We start from the raw sequence: 21,028 nt of genomic DNA, 5'->3' as shown, positions 1-21,028 counted from the left end.
TCGCAAAAAAATTAAAATAAAATTTTACTATTAAACTACAAAATTGATACGAGGATCAAAATTATCAAAATCAAATTTCGTATTATTCTTAACGTTTTTAATTTCACTATGGATTTATTTCTACCTCCAGCTTCTCCCTTATCTATTTGCCTAGAGGTCTTTAATATGATAAATATTTCGGGAATTTGATAGATAGTTCGTGACAATTTTAAATGTAAAATGTCTATCTCGACCACAGACAAGTTGGCCACCCCTGGTTTATACGATAGTGTTGCTTTTTGCAATACATCTACGAACAAGTAGTGCGTTATCGTGTTGTATAATCCAAGAATTGTTTGCTTACAATTCTGGTTATTTACTTCGACTGCACCACCTGGTGGTAAGTTTTTGTAGGTAACTAAACTGTTAAAATCAAGGAAAAAAGTGAGGATAACCTTGAGATTCGACCTAACTTGACGTAAGTTTTTTGCTCTTAGACGATTGGAGTTTTGTTTCGATGTCATAACTAAACATTTATGTTTTGTCACATGTTAAAGAAATTCTAGGACTTTATAGTAGCAAAAAAAGCATGTACTTAGCGAATTACTGTTTAGAAAAAACGTTAAGTTAAATCGTTACATAATAAGCTTGTTGTTTAGTTAAAAATTAGTAACCGTTAAAGAAAAAAATAATCAGGAAACGTAATTATATGTGGGCCTTGTGTGTAAATTAACTTATTCCAAGATTGTCAATTTTACAAAAAGATTATTTTAATAAAAAGAAAAATATTTATTAGTTAATAAACATGAGCTTTATTTATGATAGATGTGCAAATAAAATAATGGAACTTGGAATTTATTTTATTTTTATTTGTCAAATTTTATAGATACGCTTTTCTATGATTATATACTTGGCATTTAATAGATAAGATATCTTCGTAGTTCCTATTTAAAAAATACTACAGATACCATCAACTCAAATCATAGAAAACATATGTAATAAAGCCTAAAAAATGTTAGGATTTGTCTTGCGATACTCGCATCAATAAAGGAGCTCGAGAGAACCGTGAACCTTGTATAATGATCTAGTATGGTGACTTTAAATAGAAAAGGTCCAAAAGTAGGTACACGAGAGAATATAAGTAGTAATCTATTCATTTATATTTCCCACAATATTCATACAAGGCATGCTGGGATATGATTTTCTCGAGTCACATCGACGAGTGTACCTGGGAAAACACTTCTTCAAGCTGCTGGTAGAAAATATACAGAATCCGGAGTTTCTGTTTTCACAAATATTGTTTGCAAGTTCTTGCTTGTTTCCTGTTCTTGCAAGTATCGCTTGCAAGAACAGGAGTATTGGAAAACTCCCCAAAAAACATAGCTATCCGACTTTTTAAATATCTGTCGGATAACATTGATTTGTATCCAAGTACTCGCATATGGTCTAGCCATTATTGTATTATATATAATTTAATCAAATTGTTTTTGTAAATATATATGTATATTGTTAGTAGGTATGTATTGTTTTTTGTGCAGGATGTATGCAGGATGAAAACTGTTATGCGAAGGAGATGTAGTAAAATATATAAATAACAATAAATATATATGAGAATAGTAGGAATTAATTTCTCTAAGAGTAAAGTTGGTTAATTTACACTATAATGAAGAAAACACAGTTTTTAATAACCTTCTATATGGCCACTGAAAAAGTAAATATTTTTGCTATTTAGGGCTATTTAATTTTTTTTATTAATCTACTGTTTTCTTATTAAAACAAATAAATACAAAAATTAAATTGTATTTTAATTAAAAAAAATACTTATTCAACTGTTCAAATTTGCTTATTCAAAGAAAATACTATAACATTTATTTCTACGAAAATTCAGTTTAAATGTTTTTTGGCTTAACTTATATTTTTATTGATAGAGTCTTGTTAAATAATACTATCGCGCTGCACATAAATAAATGCATGCTAATAACAAAGCTAAAATTGAGTAACTATACAATTTTTAAAATAAATAAAAAAACACGTAGATCAAAGCAAGGATTATAATAAATAAAGCATGAATAACTATAAAATCAGTGAAAGTGGCGATAAGGTAAAAATATCGACAACCGTAACTCTAGAACAACCAACCAATTCCACCCTGTAGATTTGGTTTCCCTCAGGGTGAATGACTAATTACAGGGCAGAAATTTAAGAGCACGTAATGATCACGCCTTGAACGATGTTATTGTGCATTAACTGTTAATAATAAATATAATGTAGTATTTTTGATCATTTTAAATACTATTTAGAACCAATCACAGTAATGTTTCTTGAAGTAAATAAATAGGAGCGGGCAACTTTTAGTTTGCTTCAACATTTAAATAATATAATAAAATTTAGTAATATGAATTACATTTAATTTAATTTAAATTATATAAATATGTTTAATTATAAAAAAATGCAATCTTATACAGATAACTTCTGAGGTGCAAAAGCTCATTTTTTGTGGATCTCAGATTTGACCTGCTTGACTTCATATCCATTAATCAAGTCAAATTTTCTCGTGCAAATATTAGCGGCGCGCGCTAAACATTAAAAAACCTCAACAATAAGCCACACATACACATACGTACACACAACAGATAATAGCATATTATATATTATATTTATTACGCGTAGTTATAAGAAGTCAAATTCCAGGGGTGACTGGTCCTGAGACACACACAGAATGGTTCGTTAGCACAAAGCCGTGTCCGATGAATACATCTGCCGCTAACAAAGTGACCATTGAAGGGAGGCTTTGTTGGCCAAACAAACGGACGACAATGCCTACTTGATTCTCGGGTCGCGGCTGATGATTTCATTGTCGGCGTCTAATGAAAACTCAATCCTGCACGGTTATTAATGCCATGTTGCTGGACGGTAGTGTCCGCAATCGACAAAGTCATCTTATGAGCAAAAAATAAAAAAAATATAGTTCATCGGTTTGATTGTATCCATTCCCTTGTATGCTCAATACTACAATGAGTCTGCAAAATTTATAAATATAAGCTTTCCAAACGAAATGTAAACGCAAATTATATAAATTGCGTTAAGCTTTATAAATGGTTTTGATACTCCTCTGCTATATATGTGGCCAATGTATGCATTGAAAAGTTTTCATATAGGTAAATTTTAAAGAGAATGTTTTAATGTTTACATAGTAGCAAAGTTTATTTACAATTTAAAATCAACCTTACTATGTTCATATTTAGATAATTACCATAGTAACAGCGAATGCGCGAACATGCGGACGTTTTTATTGTAACGCGCTGGTTATTTGTTTTGAAGGCAATGTTCCGCTTCTCTTATTTCTTGTATAATATGTATAAAAAAATGCTGGAGGTACATCTCAAATACACCCATACCTCGCTATACGGCTGCTCTTTATACGGCCTTTCGCTATAACGGCCCTCTTCAATTAAGGCACGTTTTCGATTTACGGCCTAAAATGTTTCGCTATAACGGCAAAAAAACTTTTTTTCGATGTCGATTTTAAAAAAAAATTAAAAATAGATTTAATTTGCATAATTTTAAAATGAAAGGTGAAGCAGCTAGCGCCGATGAGGCCGCATCTAAGGAATATCCCAACATTTTAAAGGGAATTATTGAAAGAGGTGGTCATAAACCTGAACAAGTGTTTAACGTAGACGAAACAGGGATTTATTGGAAGCGAATGCCTGATTGCACGTACATTTCAAAAACCGAAAAATCTGCGCCTGGTTATAAGGTGTCTAAAGAACGATTAACTTTGCTACTTGGTGCAAATGCCGCGGGTGATTTTAAGCTAAAACCACTTTTAATATATTTGTCCGAAAACCCAAGGCCTCTTAAAGGACTAAATAAAAATCAATTACCCGTCATATGGAGATCCAACAAGAAAGCTTGGATGACTAAAGCTACTTTAGAGGATTGGTTCAAAAATCACTTTTGCACAGAAGTGAAAAAATATTTGCGAGACAATAACTTAAGCAACAAGGCTATGCTAATTTTGGATAATGCACCAGGGCATCCTACTAATTTATCCGAACTATCTGAAGATGTCATGATTGAGTACCTTCCGAAAAATACAACAGCTCTGATCCAACCAATGGATCAGGGTGCAATAGCCACTTTTAAGGCATATTACCTACGCCGAACTTTCCGACAAATTATAAGGGAAACCGATGGTAAATCTTCAATTAAAACATTTTGGAAAAACTACAACATCAAGGATGCTGTTGACAGCATCAGTGAATCATGAAAGGAATTAAAATTACCAAGAATAAACCATGATTGGAAAAAAATATAGACAGAATGTGTAAAAAGTACTGATGCAGAAGTTAATTGCCTTCCTGAAATTGGGCAAAACATTTTGGATCTAGCACATGATCTCGGCTTTGAAGGTTTGAACGAACGTGATGTGCTTGATCTACTTGAAGCTGATAGGGAACCCCTTTCATATAAGGAACTCATTCAGTTGCAAGCAGAACCGGCATTTGATGAAGAGACAGAGCCTGTTGTATTAAAACAGCTAATATTAAAAAAATTGTCAAAAGCTTTTTCCTATTTCGAACAAGGAATAAACATCTTCCTTGAAAACGATCCTGACGTCAAACGTAGCGCTAAAGTTTCTCGAGAAATTAAGTCAGCCATTAGCTGTTATAAATCACTGAAGAACGAAATAGACCAGAAAGCAAGACAAACAACGCTGGACAATTTTTTAAGCCAGGCCCATTCTTACCAGCGAAAAATGATGACGACAGTGATCTGCAGGTTACCATTTTTTCATCGTCTTCAGATTAAAACCATTTAAAAAAATATTATGGATGTATACATAGACATATTTTATGTAACATGAAGTTGTTTCATTTTTGTTTATGGTTTATTGTTGGTTTTTGGAGTCTGTTATTATTCTATGTACAAATGTATGTATTTTTGATTTAAATGAAATAAAAAGATAAAATGCATTTTAAATGATAAACCATGTTACATATTTAACAAATTTGGAACCGATCCCATTGAATTTGTATGAATTTGTATTAGAATAATTGATTAGTTATACGGCTTTTCGCTTTGCGGCCAAGTTTCGTGGAACGTATCTAGGCCGTAAAGCGAGGTATGGGTGTAATGTAGTTTAGTTCAGATTCATTATTTGAGGTCGGTTTTTACTTTTTTATTGATATATACTTGCTATGATTTTTTTCCAGAGTTAAACACCTCCATGAGAATGGGCCCCGGGAATCTGTTTCATCTCTTCGCCCCCTTCTCGGCAGGCCTGTATGTATATAAACTATATATTTATTGGTTGAAAACCAATTCAATTAGTGGCTGTAGCCGATTCACGCTCCCGTTGTTACGGTAACTATATAGTGTCAAATGTGAATTCAGCGGAGCAATCAAGCGATAACTTATCATGACTAGGAACCGGAAAGTGCATGCCGCAATCTACGGCGAGGAATTGTCGTCAATATTCGCCCCAATCAACCGGAGAAACAGGAGAATATGAACCATTAACTACCCCGAGACACTAATACAATATGTCTTTATAGGTAATCAAAGCGTATTGATAACGTATCGCGTAATTCGATTTTAATGACGTGTGGATTATTAAAATTAGAATACAAAATAGTACCCAAGATTTGGCTCTGAATTTTTGCTTCTATCTCATCACAATGCTCACAATCGACCAACAAAAAACATTTTCAGTGTGCCTTTCTAATCGACGTATATCTGTGTTATTGATCACACGTGTTAGAATCGCGTTATTCAAACGTGATAGTATTCTATCACCCCTGGTAGTCGGGGTGGAATATCACATTATGTTTCGTTTTCACGCGCCACTGTGTTTCGACTCTTGTCCTCGACACTCTGTGCTTATCTTCATAGTTTGCGGGTGTTTGTGTACGAAAATTGCAAAATGACGCAATTTCAATATATTTTTAATGTAAACATTTATTATATGTATTATAAATATTATTTTTACAATTAATCTATTGACCAATGTTATGCTCGATTTCTAAACTAATATAGTTATATTTATTAAAAAATGTTATATATGTATAGATATGATTTATACAGTATAAATCACAATATTATATATTCAAGAGAATTTTTTTTATTTAGAAAGGCAAAATATCCACTTTTCAAAATGAACAGCTCGATTGCGTTTTTTTCACTTGCTCGCGAGGCTCGTCAATTCATTCTCGGCCATTGAGTCGAACAATAATACTCTCGCATAAAAGGTGGCAATCACATTGTGGTGTAAAGAAAGCATAAATATTTGCCGGCTGTCATATTGGCTTTGGTCGGCGATATTGGTTGAGTCGCCCGGGGCGCTCGCCCATATTGTGCGCCCACAATGGTCTTTCTTCGCAATGCGAACGGATGCTCCTTCGGAAGGGCGTCTCTAGCGCAAATACAAACCAAAATAAATATTTTTCATTCAACACCGACGATAAATATCGAAAAGTATTTAAAAACACGACTAACTAGTCACAAAAAAAAATTAACACAATGAGAATTTGCGGTTAAAAACAAAAAGCGTTTTGTGTCGTTATTCACGACGAAGGTGTAGACATGGAATATAAAATATATTTCTCGATATGTAATTTGACTATGATCTTACAAAATAAATTTATTAGTAAAATTTGTAATAATTTATTATATTTATTAAATCAATGTGTATTGTTTTTATTCAAACAATTCTTAAAAAAAGCATTGATCCAAAAATCCAAATATTCTCCTACAAAGGTATCTTAAGAACCTTTTCTAAACTTTTTAAATTTAGTTATTCAAGAAATCTAAATTATAGATCGCAATTCAAGAATACTGCGAAATAGTGTCATGGAGAACGCGAATAACTGAATCATTAAAATTAAACGCGTTCCTCAAAACAAATTCGAGCATCTTGAAAGACTTATCGCAGACGTCGTTTATGTGTAAATAGAATTTCCACTTGCCCTCAAAAGTGATTCCGAGATCACTAGTGAAAGTTTTACTCACCGTAATCAAAGGAATAATCTGATGGCAAACTGGATAGAGAAAATGACACAGCATTGCACTTTCCAACACTAAAAGACAGACGGTTGACAGAAGCCCATTTCCATAGAGAATCAAAATCACTCTGTTGAGAGAAGTCTTCAACAGATCGAATGTATTTAAATACTTTTAATTCATCTGTATACAAAAGAAAAGTTGAATTTATAACTACTGTGATTATGTCATTAATAAATAACGCAAAGAGCAGAGGGCCCAGGTTGGACCCTTGAGGAACGCCTAAAGGGGTTAGTTTGGAAAATGTTTCATTAAAAACTTTCAGTGTGTAATATTTTCTAAAAATTTTAGTATATATTGGTGTAGTATTTATGTTCCGGTAAAATATGATATTTTAATTTTTGTAATTTGTGTTTCTAGACATAAAGGGCAAATATAAAATATTTTTATACAAAAATCAGATTTGTGAGAGTGCGAGTGAAAATTGAAATGAAAAGCTAAAAGTCGTAATTTAATTCATTGATGTAAATCTACTGATGTTAACCAAGTGTTTTTTTTTATTTTTCAGGCAAACAATTTAAAATTGCCATTTGAATACATTAGTTTTTAAATGATATTTAATAATGCATCTTGGGCTAGAATTTGTATTATTTATGTAATATTGATTATAATATTGGTACTCTACCGATACGCTATTACGACTCCTAATACAATTTAATCGCTAATAAACATGATTTAATAATGATTTTAATAAATAAAGTCTTACTTTTCGCCACTTTGACTACGAGGCAAAGAAAAATGGCTCATCCCTGAAGGCTAACTGTGTTAAAATCGTTTCCCTCTCACTCCCTTCCCTCAAGCCGATTCAATTTTGTGGCTATTTTCCAACGGGAACTTGTTTACCGGTCTGAGCGCCCTTCGAAAAACACACCCCGGGCACTGGAGCACATATTACTGAACCCTGGAACAATAAAACGACACTTATTGACTGGATTATCCAAAAACAATTTTGAAACCTAGACAACCCGTTAATTTTGCTATTCACTTGATTTTTTTCACGAAAAATATTTTAAGCCTCTCATTAATCATAAAAATATCTCGATTGGGAAAAAATAGAGTCATAATCTTAAGTTGGTAGGGCGAGAGGGAAAAAATCAATAGACGTCGAGATTGACTCGATTTGAAGCGTCAACAAAGGGTACATTTTATTCGTGAATTTATTTGATTATTGGGAAAATGATGGCAAGACCATAAAGGAAATAATTCTAAGAAATTGGATATGTTTGGTGGGTGGGTCTCGGCGGGTGAGCTCTGGGGTCCTGCGCCGCATAAATTCCGGTATTCGGCTGCTCTTTTATGATTTGATGACGGCTCAGTTCGCTTCAATCCGGACAAACGGTATTGAGTTTGCAATACAGCCGAGCGCAGGACCGGACTCGAATAATAATTGACTGGTATTCAGTTATTTACACTGCAAAGATTTACATGAGACATAGAATTATGTATACATAAATACAATAATGTTATTCTGTTTATTTAAATAATAAATAATATGTACATAAAATTATACTTGACCATAGATTTCTTAAAAATACATTATTATAATATAAACATATGTATTTTAAATTATCTGCTTGAGATATTGCTATAAATATTTCATATCTAAATATATGAATCGTGTGGTTTTGCAGGACCGAACTTTATATTGGAGGGATAAAGGGAAAAGATTAAGACCGAACTTTATTATTTTCTGATGACTTAAAAGTGTTTAAAAGTCAGAATATTTACACAAATACGGATTCACTCTTTTTACAAAAATACACAGTTGATCGGCAATCAGCTACTTTTAGGATTGCCAAGTGTGACTTTCTCACATTTTATAGATGTTTTATCCCGGCAGAATTCTTTAACAGTTTAGGCAGAAATATTTCCGTCGATGAGTGACGTTCGAGCAGAGATGAATATTTTGTATGTATTATACATTGCTAAAGTTTTCGATAAGGCGTCGAGGATACTCAGCTTTGTTATGCGAGGCGCGTATCACTCTGTATGATACGGTAGTTTGTAGCATCCTCGAATATGGCACTAGTAAAGTCCAAAAACCTTTTCACCAGTAAATATATTTTTCTACTAGTGCAAATATTATTTAACTGATTAAATTATATGTTGCTCTAAGATGACTACGAAACTCAACTTGACAAGTAGTTCTTTTGCCTCTATTTAAACCTGTCTATTTGATTATTTGTGCTGATCAGTCGATATTTTTTTTTATTTTCAACAATTAAATTTTAATTATTATTATATGTTGACCTCAATTATTAATAATTAAAGCGATACTTATGAATATTCTGATTTGAAATCACTTATTTTTGCATGTGTATATACTACACATCACAGTAGCACGCGGATTTATTTGGCACAGTAAGGAAAGATTAATTGCTTCTTATTTGATATTATTTTAATTTTTACTTCTTATAAAATCCACAATTATTCTTCTATATTGTTTTATTTAAAATTTATATTTATGTGTATCTAAAATTTTACAGCAGATTTTATTCATAATTTATATCACTATTTTATTCATAATTTATATCACTAATTATTCATAATTTATATCACTAAACCTTATGTTTCATTTTAGAATTTTTACTAAAAAAATTCGATACTGTAATTCTCAAAGAAAAAAATTTTTTAGATATTTACATTTAAAATTTCATTAATGTTCCTTAATCATAAAAAATATTTCTTTTATGAAAAATATGTCATATATGCCCTAGTCCGTCTCTGTATGCATGTTTACGGGGTGGCTCTTTTATATTCCGCGATATAGTCGCGTCGGCTCGACGTCCGTCTCTTTCGGGCAGATGGAGGGGAAATCTTTGCTTTGATGCCCGTGGGCGACGCCTCACAAAGAAAACTATGAGAAAGGCGGAAAACTCTTTCGCATTCTGCATAGCTCGCGAGCGGTGCCACCTCAGTGTGCGTCTCGCGCGTGCCGCCGCTGGAAAGGGGAAACCGCCACCCTCCACCTTGACGCTAATATTCATGGCCCTTATCTCCGACCGATAACAATCGCGACACTCACCTCGTGGATGTAATTCGAGACAATGCCGGGAACCATTAGTTGTTAATCTGGTGGAGAAGCTGGGTAATACCTAACAATTTATACTAAATATAATAAATTATACATAAAATGATTTATTATTTCCACAATACTTTTAAAATAAGATTTTTCATGTTTTGTTGTTTACTCGTATACTTATATAATTAATAATAATTAAATTAGATAAATTATTAAGGTAAATTAATTTTAATATTTGAGTCGCTTAAAAGCAAAAGTGGTCATTTTGATGGTATGATAATATGATGCAATAAAAAAATATTTTCAACAAAAAGTATTGCTTTATTCTTAAATATTAATATTGTTCCTTTCCAATACGTCTTTAACAGAAATTAAATACTTATGCCGTCATTTCTTACAATCCACAAAACATTTGTGAAATGCATTATTTAATATACAAGTCTTCAGCTCACTTAGCGATTTTGCCTTGACCTTTTTTATGGTCATAAATGTTGTCCTTTCTTTGCGCAAAGCTATATCTAGTAAATTATGATTTATGCACCGTGCATAAAGCACTATCATGGTGTCGTTTTTAGCTGAAAAATAATGAGTTTGTAGTGTGTTACCCAGTACGTTATCGTGGTGCAAAATTCAAGTTTACCTATAATTTTGATCGTTTTCTTTGGATTGTCTTACGCAAAAATGTGTAAAACTGTGAAGTAATACTCCTCATTATATGTGTGACATTGTGATAAGAATGACGGTTATATTATAGTTAAAGAAAACTGTGAGGTCTTTAACAATAATTTGACTTGCTGATTTTCTTTTGACTGCTTGTGGTGCTTTCATTGAGACTATGTAACTATCGCTTCGATATAATAAGCATACACCGAAGTTTAGTTACTTGCTAGTATGTATTGGAGCAATTGTTGGTCGTTAGCAGTTGTTGAAAATTGAAAATTCAACAGTTCTGAAACAAATATTTACTTGTTTTATGTGCAAAATGACATGGAAATTTTTTTTCTCCCTAATAGTGATTCGTCGATTATTATGCACAATGTTCTTATTTTTATTACATATTCAATATTTGTCAAAATCATTCGGAAATTGTAAAATTATAATGGTAATTATTAAAAAAAAAGTATTAAAAATAATTAATGAATCTTGTGGGCAAAAAACTATGTAAAATTTGATCATATATATTTCCCAGACGGGTGGCCCTTAATATTTTCAATTCAGGGTACATACAACAGAAATTATTATTGTAATACCGATTTACATACATTTTCACTTACTGCTTATCTAATAATATACACATTTAAAACTATTCTAGAAAAACGAAACCGATACCTGACCTAAAAAAATTCATTATCATTGATGAGAAAAATAATTGATGTTGTACTTATATTTTTTAGCAATAAAGTCCAAGATTGCTTAAAACGTAAGTATTGTTCCGTGTACCCTCACGTGTGACGTCACGACGATAAACGAGTCCAAATGCTTCACCCGGCCGTGTGTGACATATGCGCGTGACGATGATCTGGAGGTGTGGGTTGATGCGCGCGTGTGTGCGTTCCTTTCCTTGTGTAGACAGTATTGAATCCCTGAATGGGAAATAAAAATATCGCTTCAATAGCGGCATAAAGGGTAGATAGAATGCCCCAAATATACTTATACGGCGCTTTGTGCCGGCACACAAAAATTTTCGCCGTGCTCGGAGAAAAGCACGATGAGAAAAAAATATCGCTACGTCGAACACGCCAGATTAGATTATGCTAGTTTTAAAGAGAAGGAAAAATATTGTGCGTGCTCGTGTATGGGAACAATGAATACAATGTGACGTGTTCTATAGAAATTGATTATGTAAAATTTCATAGCAATAATTTATTATTCACGTATATTTAACAGATACCTACACTTCTTCTATATTTTTAGACCTAGATGTGTTTGAGTAAAAAAAAAACTTTATTGCAAGCTTTAAAGCTCTAACGGAAGTAAATTTGGACAACAAATCTAGTGGGGTAGGTACACAAGCATTTGTAAAGTACAGTAAGCTCGTATTTGTACGTATATCTTTGCTATGATTTTTTCCAGAATCGGGCCCCTCAATTTGTCCCCTCTCCCCCCCTATCAGCAGGCCTGGTTGTAACAAAAATAGTGAATTTGATAGTTGCCCTTTATAAGCGAGAATTTTCCGCGGTTTTACAGGAAGTTAATGCTGATGTTTAATAATGTGAGGTGACTGAACCAAAGAAAAGTACATTGACGATTTGTAATGTGCTTTGTAGAAATTAAGGTATTTATTGAGGATAATAATCTGACTTTTCTAAATAAACCGATCTAAAAATTACAAGGTTATGACAAAAGTATTGACGTTATGTTTGTACACATAAAAGCCTGAAAAAGTTAATTTATTTTTTTAAGCGGGATTTTGAGATAAAACATGTAATTATTTTCCTCGAGCAAAAAAGTATTTCAAGAAGGCCAGCACAACTGTATAAAATGAAACGAATTTCATGCATATAACATACCAACAAATTGTAAACTTGTTACTTGATCAGCTCGGTGAAATTTTAATCAATTTAGAAGCCTGGAACAGAAAATTTAAATAATTAGATATCCGGATGTATTAGTATATAGTATTTTGGAATTAAATGATTTTCAATTGATGGTTAGGAACATGCAGAGTTTTAAGACATTTTAGTTCAACAATTTGTCGACTTGAGGTCTAAGCTGGAAGGAAAACGTTTGAAGAAGAATGAAGAAGAGTGCCACTGCGAGCAAAAAAACGAGTGCTTAGAATTGATTACCCGATACTTATCACCCTGATAAATCTGGGTTAAATAATATTAAAAGCAATAAAAGAAGCCCACTTACAGATTAGGTTATTAGCGTTGCTTGAGCTTGAGTTGAAAAAAATATCAACTGTCAATCAAAGATTTAAAAAATAAATTTCAATTGTTTTTGTTTTCTTAATAAATAAATATACCAAACATACAAATATCATATTTTTTATATAGGCTGCAAAAATCACAATTTTATGGATATTTCTATTTTAGAACGTGCTGTATAAAATAATATGCAGGCAAATTACTTGTTTGTGGAAAATCAATTGATATACATACTATGTAAAATAACACATCTTTCAGGAAAGTTATGAAAAAAAATTAAAACAATCTTTATTCCATAGTAAAAATCTCTGTTTTTATATCGTCGATTAATATAAAATATTTGCCTTTTTATGTACGTAATTAATTTATTTTAAGGGTGTTGTATAAAAAAATGTATTTAAAACACAAAATAATTGTAGGCGTTTCTGTTTTATCAAATTATGAAACAAAATTTTTCGATATTGAATTTAATATCCGCCGCCGTTTTTTTCCTATGAAATTTAATAATAAAATGATTTTCCGTGGGCATGGCCCGGGGGCCGTGGTGTGAGGGAGGCTGGGCCGTTCGGTGGCTAGATGCGCCCTGGAGATGAGGGTGCGGTGGAATATAATTCCTTTTTATGTAAAGTAAAATGGAGCTATTTTGTCGCTAGGCTGAGATAGCGACGCCCTCTGTTCTACACACCCAGGACCATACAGCCGCAAACACATTTTCCTTAATCATTTCTCGTTTTACACGAGCGAAAATAAAGCGACACCCCCGACTCTTGGGAGCCCGTGGAAATATCGTATAGTTTTATGGGCGGGCGCATTAAACACAGCTCATTATATCGACATAGATAGAATAGATAAAAACTTTTATGTAATACCTATTTCGTGCATGCTATCTGATTTTTTAATATTAAATTAAAATTCTAGAATAAACCAAGTCACTACTTTTAGAACATAAACAAATTGATATACTCAGGGTCCTAGAGTTAGCATAAGCAAAATTTGCAACATTTGTAATGGGAGGAGAAAATGTGAGGCGGGTTAGAGTGGCTGCAAAATTCATATTCAGGGTCCAAAAATACAATTGAGTATAATTTGTCACAAAGGTCATTCTATATTATACATATATTAAGTTGAGAGGCTGTGGTGGCTAAGAAATATATTAAATTAATAATGTTTTAAGTATGGTTTTAAAAAGTAACTTTGCGTAAAAAATATAACGGTTAAATAGTTTAGAATCAAATATTAGGATGAGGGTAAATATTTTGTAAAATATATATTAAGTAATCCCAAAATAAATGTTTTTTTAAGAAATAATTGTTGGCTTCTACCAACATTAAAAGGTAGATGGTTGACGAGAGTCTATCTCCATAGAGAATCTAAACCACTAAATGTATAAATATTTTTTAAATAATTAGCATACAAGGAGGTTGAAATTTGTAATTGTTGTATTAATAAATAAAGTGAGACCCCAGGTAAAGCATTTGAAAGTGAAATCATTACTGCTTTTGTGAAAGACATGAGTTAAGTGACAGTAGAACGAACAGGACGATCGACATTGTGTTTCAAAAAACCCCACAATATCGAATCAAAGACGACACAGCTGAAAATCTGCGGCGGCTGAGATAAGGTCAAGATTGCGCCATAGATGATGACCCTAACATCGGTGTTCGAAACATTGGCAAACGAGATGATATATATATATATATATATATATATATATATATATATATATATATATATATATATATATATATATATATATATATATATATATATATATATATATATATATATATATATATATATATATATATATATATATATATATATATATATATATATATATATATATATATATATATATATATATATATATATATATATATATATATATATATATATATATATATATATATATATATATATATATATATATATATGGTTAATATTTCTAGGAGTCGGATTACTCCGCGTACTTCTTTGATTCCGTGTGGAATCATGGTCCCTACGTTTCGGCCAGATTCGCCCAGCCATCCTCAGGGGAAAATTGAGAATATGAACATCCGGTGTGGGCAAAGCCCAGCATGTGGTTGTTCAGATCTGAACAACCACATGCTGGGCATTGCTTTTTTTATATTTAATAATTGCTTTTTTTATATTTAATAATTGCTTTTTTTATATTTAATAATTGTATAAATTATATTTAAATATATTATAAATTTTTAGTCACCCTTTTCAACCCTGTCGTTGTTGCCGGTAGACCACGAGCGCTTCCCATTTCATTCAGACACGTAAAATAAGCTGTAACTTATTGTTATTGCGAGCTTTTAAAGCTGTGGTTTATGTTCTAAATCATTTCTACTTACATAAAAGGGTGGGAAGCGACACTCGCACAAGGGGTGCGCATTTCCAATTTAATTGCCAACCTTTTATATTCGCATCAAACGGCGTCGATTTTCGACGCCATTTTTTTTACTGTTATTACCTTCCAGATACTTTCCGACACAACAAAATATTTTATATTTTTATTTTAAAACATTTAGTACAATAAAATAAACGGAGTTTTATAGAACGTGATATTAAAAACCTACTTATATTTTTTAATAGGTGAGGCACAGTAGCCGATGTTATGTTTGAAGAACATTTTTCCTCAGAAATATAGTATTCAAGAAAACATTTTAGTTTTCTTCAACAATCATCTAGTTCTTTGTTCATCAATACTATAAAGATATCTATAATAATATACTGTACTATTATAATCACATATTACATTTTACATATTTGGTACTCATTTTTTTATTATTAATAAAAAAAATGAGTTCTTCTAACAAAAACTTTTAGTATGTATTACAAGTAACGTACGGTAACACCTCTCAAAACTTTGAAATTTTCTATTATATTTTTATTTTTCAGCGATACTTAATTAATTCCTTTATGCTGTCCATTTTTAGACAATATTAATACGATGACATGAGATGACTCAATTGTTGTTTGTGAGGTTTTGGCAAATATTTTATTGATACACGGTACATTCTAATAGTAACCAGAGTAGATTTTTGTCTATGCATATTGATTTGAACAGGTATAACTTTTATTTTTTACTCACTTTAATTTTCCATTGATATAAGTTAGTTTATATTCTGGATTTATTTTCATGAATAAAAATCAAGTAAATTGTTTCAATAATTATTTTCTAATAGTAAATGTTTAATCAGTGAAAGTTAATCTGTAAAACATAATAGGTATCATAATTAAAATCATGTATCATTAAAAATTTAATCCAGAAAAATCACCGTTTACAATTAAATCAAATATGTGCGAGGAAAATACTATTAAACATGGCAAAACCTTTTTTGTACACACATGCATTAATATATTTTCGAATGACACACAAACACGTATGTATGGTATTACAATGGCGTGGTAAAAAAACCACAATGGCACTGCGGTGATGTCCATTATATTTTATGGTGTTGGCAGCCCTTCCAGCCTCCGGTGGTGGAGATATCTCTGGAGAAAACGTTCGCCAACTTCCGGCGCGCATTTGTTCTTGTTCCAATGACTTTTATCTTCATTATTTCGCCATTCTTACCTTTTTCTGCCTCACGTAATAAAGATACGGCCGAATGGCGCGCATTTAACCTAATTCGCTTTTTTGTGCTCCATTTTATGTGTTTAACCTCTTTCTGTGCGCAAGCGGAGCTTTTTACGATTACACATGTATGGAATAATAAAAAAATAATTTATGTTGGGTCTCGTACCTTTATAATATATATCAAATGATACTTATCTACCAAACGCCCTATCAGTAAAATCTATTTTAATATCTAATGATATACGAATAAATATTAAAATATTTTTACAAATATACCGCTTTATGGGTAAGATATGAAGTTAAATGATAAATATGGAGAGATGCTATATGGATAAAAATATAATGAATATCTATAAATGCAAGTTGACATATGTAAATCACCATGTTACTATTTATCAAACATTTTTTATTTTTAGTGTAATAGAAATAAAATAATGCTCTACTGCTGTTAACATAAAAAAAATATAAGAATTTTGTTTAATTAACAATGATTTTTTAATTTTATAACAGATCACTTTTTATTGTTGAAAAAAAGATTATTTCCTTGTGGAAAACAACTTAGTGTTCTGTATTGATGTCAGAGTATTTTTAATGTAAATAAAATACCAAGAAAGTATGGCAAATAAATGGCGATTTTTTTTATTAAAAGTTTCACGCAGCTAAAAAGATGTTTATTTAAATAACAACAATTAATTTAGTTCGATTTTCATTGGTCATTCTAAGAGTGTTAAGATGATTATGAGACAATCGCTTTAGTCTTAGAAAATTTTCAGTTACAATAAATAACATCAATGGTTAATTTGTGTTGACTTAAAGATGGTGAACTTTTTCGTGGGACATCAAAGGGGTTACTGAAAATATCTGTTCTAATAATAAATCTGTCTTTGAGATAACAGAGCTTAACAAAAGCACAGAACAAAAGTAATGGACCCCGAGAAGAGATTAATTTTGTCACCATTGCATATTATTGTTATCCTGATAAATAAATTCCCAGTGCTTTAGTATTTTCTAACATAATTCACAGAATTGAACAAAGATAGGGATTTTTATGAAAGAGTACTCATAGAATATTCAGTTTTCATTAATTCGTTGGACAGTGTTGAGTCATGTGTCTGTTTTTTATTTGTTATAGTAGTAAATAACTATATTGAAAAATACAAGCAAAAAAAAGATGGCTCAACTAGTTAAGAACGTGATGACTTGTTTTTATACTGATAATTTTTGATGATTGAAGTTTAGAATCAAAATAAAGATTTCATTAAGGTATAAATATCACGATGAAATATCAAAGTAACGGAGGATTACTATTGGGGCCCTCAGTGAGACTGTCCTGTAAGACTTATAATTTTATTAAAAATGAGCATGTATTAAAAAAACTATAGCTAACTGGGTAATAATGCAATGTATAAGTTTAACTTATTTAAAATCAATATGATGGTTTATTAGCTTATTTTATTACATATATATATATATATATATATATATATATATATATATATATATATATATATATATATATATATTCTAAAAATTTGACAATTCTTATGATAAATTTTCATTCAATATTATTATTATACTTAGTCGCGTAGCGAGAAATTCTAAAAATTCTCAAACATAACCATTTTAATTCAATATTTCGCAGCTAATTAATCAACTGCGCAGCGAGAATTTTTGTTGTTGTAATATTTCGGAAATTCACAACTGATGGCAAAAAGTAAAAAAATTGATTTTTAGATTGGGTGGTGACTAGGAAATCAAAATTAATAAGTGCTCTGGGATTTTTTTTATTTATTTAGCACTATATGTCTGTATACACAAATGATTATATACATAATACACATAATAATAAAATTTTAATCTTATGTAAATAGTCTTATTGTGTGAAACATAAAAATATAATCTATTCAGAACATGTATTTTTAAGAACAAAAAAGACATTTGTTTTCCTTTGGTCTTATCGTGTCATGCGGATCACAGACCCTTGTTTCCTTTTTGCCACCCTCTTGTTCCTACACGTATAAATATATATATTTTTATATAAAAGTAAATATATTTATTTATGTTTATATATAATAGATCACAATGAAAATGCGATAAGATATTGTTTAATAAATATTTACATCATATATGTATTGTATTTATATTGCTAAAAATAAGAGTTGGAATTACTTTTAATAAGCTAACTTAATTTGCAGGTAGCCTACAAAAACTTATATATAGTAATCGACACATTGATAAAATAAAAACCAAAATAATAAATAATCACAAAGACAATTTTTTTACTTACCAAAAATTAATGAAAAATATGTTTTTTTATTATTTATTTTAATTTAATTCCCTTCGATATTCATCAAGTTTTTCATCTTTGATAATAATTTCTGCAGAAATATAACGAATACAGTTCAAGTTTGCTACTGTGTAACCGCATTAAATATACCAAAGAAAAATCGCTTGGTTTGAAAACGCTTTCATCACTAGAATTTATGTATGCGAATCAGATAAATGTATATGTTAAAGATAATTTCCCTTTAACAAGGTATCAAAAATTAATTTTGTAAAGGTTTTCTTGATACAATATTTTTTTATAAAATTTCTGATATACGGACATACTAGTCATAAGCTTGCGTTAAAATTTGAAGGCTCTTTGAGAATTTGTGTCATTATTAAGAAAATATTTTTTTAATATATGTACTGCAAATATGAATACCATCTAGAATTATACATATCTATTCTAAAGATCGGTTGGTGTTATGCCTCATATTTTACTATTTTAGTATATCCGCAATACATTAATATGTGCTCTTAATGGTATGTTTTTATTAATTAGCAATTATGCCTTGACCCAATAGCTGATTAACCATTGTATTGTGTTAAAGAAACACTATCTGAATATTTGAATGTTATAAATCCGGAAGTCTTGGTGCACTGTCGACAATCACCAAAGAGAGCTTTTTGTTAAATATATCTTTCCACTTCTGATAAAACCATTCAGTAAATAGAAGTTACCTGGGCCTGCGATGATAAAATGACAATAAAAATTGATTTTTTTATCCTACGATAAAAAGATAAACAAATAAAAATTAAACGATTATTTTGAGAGTTTCCCTTAAATATAAACTGTATACAAATATACTTATAAAAATACTGTAATATTACCATAGTCATATTTACTTTAAGTTAAAATACTTAATAAGTTTGCCTTTGAACCATCATAATTAAAAATATTAATTATAGTATAGATTAATATATTTATTTCATTGATTCTGTACTATTTTCTAGTTGATGTGCGCTAAACCAATGTTTTATAAAATGAAAAAATGGGTGGACAATATTTTATACATAAAATGAATTAATTATGACTATCTATATTTTTAGAATAAAACTATAAATTTAATTACTTATGTAATAAAACGAAAGATGTCAGTTCTTATTAATTATTATTATAGATGAAATAATTAGTTATATATTTTTAAATAATTCTAAAAGTAAATCAATTAGAATGAAAAATGTTAAAATATATTTGCCTTATATTAAACTTGAAATAAACAAAATATTTGTTTGCGACATTTCTTGATTAAGATGATAAATAAATATATAATATTATAAAAGATGTCACTCTAAAATAATGGTTTGCCACTAAGCTAACAAGCTCAGTTGCAAACCATTATTAAAAAAAGTTGGAACTTGTCGATAGATGGCAATAAATAGTCTGAATTAAAACCCTTCATTAAATTCATTTGCTTTAGATTAATATGAAATATTTATAGGTTTTTGACTTAAATTAAATGAGCAATAAAAAAATTGTAGAATAAATAATACGGCAAAACATATAATAAAGCAAAAAATTACAAGCCAACGACACCCGGTGTTCCCAAGCGGTCACCCATCCAAGTACTGACCAGGCCCAATGCTGCTTAACTTCGGTGATCGGACGAGAACCGGTGCTTTCAGCATGGTATGGTCGTTGGCAAACGTCGAATCTTTTATTAAAAATTTCACTAACATAATAATCATATGAATCAATGAGATTCTTTAACGCGAACTTATTTTTTTACTTTGCAAAAAGTTTTGTATTTTTCCTCAATATTGTTATTCTGTTTTTTTTTATATATTTTTAATTTGCTCTAGTAAACTAGAAAATAGTTTAAACTTGAACCTGATTTTAAAGTATGTACTTTTCTGTATTCTTAATTTTATAATACACTTTTATATAAAATGTGAATTAAATCAATGAATGTTTCAAGATAATTGAATTAAAAATTAACTACTTTTTTTTAGATATTTTTAAGCAATGAATATTCTTCATACGTCTAGCTTAGACCGTTCCAAGCCTTCCATTTTCTTGAAATTGTTTTTGTTGAAAATGGCGAATGCCTATATTAAAACGATAATAATGCACCATTGCCTATGATAGTTGAATATAGTACCTAAGGCTCATTTTAGTTTGCACATTTTGTTTTTTTATCAGCAATATTAAGCAAAATAATAATAATAAAAAAAAAT

At 30.4% G+C, this 21,028-nt stretch overlaps 1 non-coding gene across 1 annotated transcript; it reads right to left on the bottom strand.

The window, feature by feature from the left end:
• Positions 1–20,375: 20,375 nt before the first annotated feature.
• LOC148228515 (5S ribosomal RNA) lies at positions 20,376–20,494 on the bottom strand. Its single transcript, XR_015811798.1, has one exon. It is a non-coding gene; the product is annotated as a 5S ribosomal RNA (ribosomal RNA).
• Between the last annotated feature and the right edge of the window lie 534 nt (positions 20,495–21,028).

The sequence above is a fragment of the Plectrocnemia conspersa genome, unplaced genomic scaffold (assembly GCF_051122295.1).
Source record: "Plectrocnemia conspersa isolate PC_06_02 unplaced genomic scaffold, ASM5112229v1 ptg000012l, whole genome shotgun sequence".
Classification (NCBI taxonomy): Eukaryota; Metazoa; Arthropoda; class Insecta; order Trichoptera; family Polycentropodidae; genus Plectrocnemia; species Plectrocnemia conspersa.
Note: the sequence above shows the minus strand (reverse complement) of the source record. Positions and strands in the feature narration are given on the sequence as shown.